Raw genomic sequence first — 5,000 nt, forward strand, 5'->3', positions numbered from 1 at the left:
TACCGCTTTCCGGCCGATTGCCGCCGGACGTCCGGCCGCATTCGCTCGGTCTGCGCGGCCGGCGGTAGCCGGGGGCGAGGGGCATCGGGCGGTGGCGGAACCAGGCCGGCCCGACCGCTGGGGGCCGCCCGGGCGACGTTTGAATCTGTCGGGTCGGACCGCCGAATCCCGCGGGATTTCGGGATCGAATCTGCGGGTGGAATCGGCACCTCGTCCCGCTGTCCGGTTCCCCCCCGGTCGACTGCAACGGGTTTCCGAGGCCCGTCGGTCAGGCGCGGTTCGCTCCGCAATCCGCCGGCCGATCGGCACCGGGCGGGGCTCTACGGAAAGAGGGGACCCTCCGGCGTCGAGTGCCGGCGCACCGACCCCGCAGGCTGACCGGGAAGGTGAAGACTCACCCCGCTGAATGCCCGGCCCCGGGCACCCTCCGGCGCCGGGGCCATAACTTCGGGGAGGGAGGTCCGAGCTCCGCGCGGTCGACGGCAGGTGAAAGGGGCCGGTGCGCCGCGGAAGGCGACAGCAGTCCCGTCAGGCTGCACCTCTGCTCGGGCGAACGGCGTCAGGAAAAGGGGAGAGCACTTCCCCACCGATAGCTCCGGAACGCCCGGACCCATTGGCCCGCGGCACCGGTGGCTGCTAGAGGGCCTCCGGCGCCGTCAGCCGGGGTACGTCCCAGGCCGGCCGGACGGCGGGCAGCCGGAGGCAACGGCCTGGAACGGAGCCAGACTTGAGTCGTTCCGTGTGCCGTGGGCAAAAAGGCAGGGCTGCGGGTCAGCGCAGTTTGGCAAACCTAGCCGCAAGTGCGGGAAGGGCGGAGGAGCACACGGACGCCGCCTTCCCAAACTGAGCCCAAAGTGCCCAGGCATGCCCCCTTGATCTCGCCTAATCAGTGAGCCCAAAATAATTTCAGAGTGTGGAAACCTCATCCAAAAAGGTCGAAAAGAACGGCCAGAGATCAAGTCCGAAAGGGGAAATCAGTAACAAGCAAGCAGAGTAATCATTAACCAAAAAGCGCAAAATTATGTTAAAAGTGTGAAATCATTAACCAAAAACTCGAAAATAATGTCCAGAGACCAAGTCCGAAAGTACAAATAATTAACCAGTAAGCAGAGTCATCATTAACCAAAAATCGCAAAAGTAAGTAAAAAGTGTGAAATCATTAACCAAAAATCGCAAAAGTAAGTAAAAAGTGTGAAATCATTAACCAAAAACTCGAAAATAATCTCCAGAGACTAAGTCCGAAAGGGCAAATGGTTAACCAGTAAGCAGAGTAATCATTAACCAAAAATCGCAAAAATATGTTAAAAGTGTGAAATCATTAACCAAAAACTCGAAAATAATGTGCAGAGACTAAGTCCGAAAGGGCAAATGGTTAACCAGTAAGCAGAGTAATCATTAACCAAAAATCGCAAAAGTAAGTAAAAAGTATGAAATCATTAACCAAAAATCGCAAAAGTAAGTAAAAAGTGTGAAATCATTAACCAAAAACTCGAAAACAATCTCCAGAGACTAAGTCCGAAAGGGCAAATGGTTAACCAGTAAGCAGAGTAATCATTAACCAAAAATCGCAAAAGTAAGTAAAAAGTGTGAAATCATTAACCAAAAATCGCAAAAGTAAGTAAAAAGTGTGAAATCATTAACCAAAAACTCGAAAATAATCTCCAGAGACTAAGTCCGAAAGGGCAAATGGTTAACCAGTAAGCAGAGTCATCATTAACCAAAAATCGCAAAAGTAAGTAAAAAGTGTGAAATCATTAACCAAAAATCGCAAAAGTAAGTAAAAAGTGTGAAATCATTAACCAAAAACTCGAAAATAATCTCCAGAGACTAAGTCCGAAAGGGCAAATGGTTAACCAGTAAGCAGAGTAATCATTAACCAAAAATCGCAAAAATATGTTAAAAGTGTGAAATCATTAACCAAAAACTCGAAAATAATGTGCAGAGACTAAGTCCGAAAGGGCAAATGGTTAACCAGTAAGCAGAGTAATCATTAACCAAAAATCGCAAAAGTAAGTAAAAAGTGTGAAATCATTAACCAAAAATCGCAAAAGTAAGTAAAAAGTGTGAAATCATTAACCAAAAACTCGAAAATAATGTGCAGAGACTAAGTCCGAAAGGGCAAATGGTTAACCAGTAAGCAGAGTAATCATTAACCAAAAAGCGCAAAAATATGTTAAAAGTGTGAAATCATTAACCAAAAACTCGAAAATAATGTGCAGAGACTAAGTCCGAAAGGGCAAATGGTTAACCAGTAAGCAGAGTAATCATTAACCAAAAATCGCAAAAGTAAGTAAAAAGTGTGAAATCATTAACCAAAAATCGCAAAAGTAAGTAAAAAGTGTGAAATCATTAACCAAAAACTCGAAAATAATCTCCAGAGACTAAGTCCGAAAGGGCAAATGGTTAACCAGTAAGCAGAGTAATCATTAACCAAAAATCGCAAAAATATGTTAAAAGTGTGAAATCATTAACCAAAAACTCGAAAATAATGTGCAGAGACTAAGTCCGAAAGGGCAAATGGTTAACCAGTAAGCAGAGTAATCATTAACCAAAAATCGCAAAAGTAAGTAAAAAGTGTGAAATCATTAACCAAAAATCGCAAAAGTAAGTAAAAAGTGTGAAATCATTAACCAAAAACTCGAAAATAATGTGCAGAGACTAAGTCCGAAAGGGCAAATGGTTAACCAGTAAGCAGAGTAATCATTAACCAAAAAGCGCAAAAATATGTTAAAAGTGTGAAATCATTAACCAAAAACTCGAAAATAATGTGCAGAGACTAAGTCCGAAAGGGCAAATGGTTAACCAGTAAGCAGAGTAATCATTAACCAAAAATCGCAAAAGTAAGTAAAAAGTGTGAAATCATTAACCAAAAATCGCAAAAGTAAGTAAAAAGTGTGAAATCATTAACCAAAAACTCGAAAATAATCTCCAGAGACTAAGTCCGAAAGGGCAAATGGTTAACCAGTAAGCAGAGTAATCATTAACCAAAAATCGCAAAAATATGTTAAAAGTGTGAAATCATTAACCAAAAACTCGAAAATAATGTGCAGAGACTAAGTCCGAAAGGGCAAATGGTTAACCAGTAAGCAGAGTAATCATTAACCAAAAATCGCAAAAGTAAGTAAAAAGTGTGAAATCATTAACCAAAAATCGCAAAAGTAAGTAAAAAGTGTGAAATCATTAACCAAAAACTCGAAAATAATGTGCAGAGACTAAGTCCGAAAGGGCAAATGGTTAACCAGTAAGCAGAGTAATCATTAACCAAAAAGCGCAAAAATATGTTAAAAGTGTGAAATCATTAACCAAAAACTCGAAAATAATGTGCAGAGACTAAGTCCGAAAGGGCAAATGGTTAACCAGTAAGCAGAGTAATCATTAACCAAAAATCGCAAAAGTAAGTAAAAAGTGTGAAATCATTAACCAAAAATCGCAAAAGTAAGTAAAAAGTGTGAAATCATTAACCAAAAACTCGAAAATAATCTCCAGAGACTAAGTCCGAAAGGGCAAATGGTTAACCAGTAAGCAGAGTAATCATTAACCAAAAATCGCAAAAATATGTTAAAAGTGTGAAATCATTAACCAAAAACTCGAAAATAATGTGCAGAGACTAAGTCCGAAAGGGCAAATGGTTAACCAGTAAGCAGAGTAATCATTAACCAAAAATCGCAAAAGTAAGTAAAAAGTGTGAAATCATTAACCAAAAATCGCAAAAGTAAGTAAAAAGTGTGAAATCATTAACCAAAAACTCGAAAATAATGTGCAGAGACTAAGTCCGAAAGGGCAAATGGTTAACCAGTAAGCAGAGTAATCATTAACCAAAAAGCGCAAAAATATGTTAAAAGTGTGAAATCATTAACCAAAAACTCGAAAATAATGTGCAGAGACTAAGTCCGAAAGGGCAAATGGTTAACCAGTAAGCAGAGTAATCATTAACCAAAAATCGCAAAAGTAAGTAAAAAGTGTGAAATCATTAACCAAAAATCGCAAAAGTAAGTAAAAAGTGTGAAATCATTAACCAAAAACTCGAAAATAATCTCCAGAGACTAAGTCCGAAAGGGCAAATGGTTAACCAGTAAGCAGAGTAATCATTAACCAAAAATCGCAAAAATATGTTAAAAGTGTGAAATCATTAACCAAAAACTCGAAAATAATGTGCAGAGACTAAGTCCGAAAGGGCAAATGGTTAACCAGTAAGCAGAGTAATCATTAACCAAAAATCGCAAAAGTAAGTAAAAAGTGTGAAATCATTAACCAAAAATCGCAAAAGTAAGTAAAAAGTGTGAAATCATTAACCAAAAACTCGAAAATAATGTGCAGAGACTAAGTCCGAAAGGGCAAATGGTTAACCAGTAAGCAGAGTAATCATTAACCAAAAAGCGCAAAAATATGTTAAAAGTGTGAAATCATTAACCAAAAACTCGAAAATAATGTGCAGAGACTAAGTCCGAAAGGGCAAATGGTTAACCAGTAAGCAGAGTAATCATTAACCAAAAATCGCAAAAGTAAGTAAAAAGTGTGAAATCATTAACCAAAAATCGCAAAAGTAAGTAAAAAGTGTGAAATCATTAACCAAAAACTCGAAAATAATCTCCAGAGACTAAGTCCGAAAGGGCAAATGGTTAACCAGTAAGCAGAGTAATCATTAACCAAAAATCGCAAAAATATGTTAAAAGTGTGAAATCATTAACCAAAAACTCGAAAATAATGTGCAGAGACTAAGTCCGAAAGGGCAAATGGTTAACCAGTAAGCAGAGTAATCATTAACCAAAAAGCGCAAAAATATGTTAAAAGTGTGAAATCATTAACCAAAAACTCGAAAATAATGTGCAGAGACTAAGTCCGAAAGGGCAAATAATTAACCAGTAAGCAGAGTAATCATTAACCAAAAAGCGCAAAAGTAAGTAAAAAGTGTGAAATCATTAACCAAAAAGTCGAAAATAATGCCCAGAGACTAAGTCCGAAAGGGCAAATGGTTAACCAGAAAATCCGTCGAATAATGT

The sequence above is a fragment of the Heterodontus francisci genome, unplaced genomic scaffold (genome assembly GCF_036365525.1).
Source record: "Heterodontus francisci isolate sHetFra1 unplaced genomic scaffold, sHetFra1.hap1 HAP1_SCAFFOLD_1546, whole genome shotgun sequence".
NCBI classification, from domain to species: Eukaryota; Metazoa; Chordata; class Chondrichthyes; order Heterodontiformes; family Heterodontidae; genus Heterodontus; species Heterodontus francisci.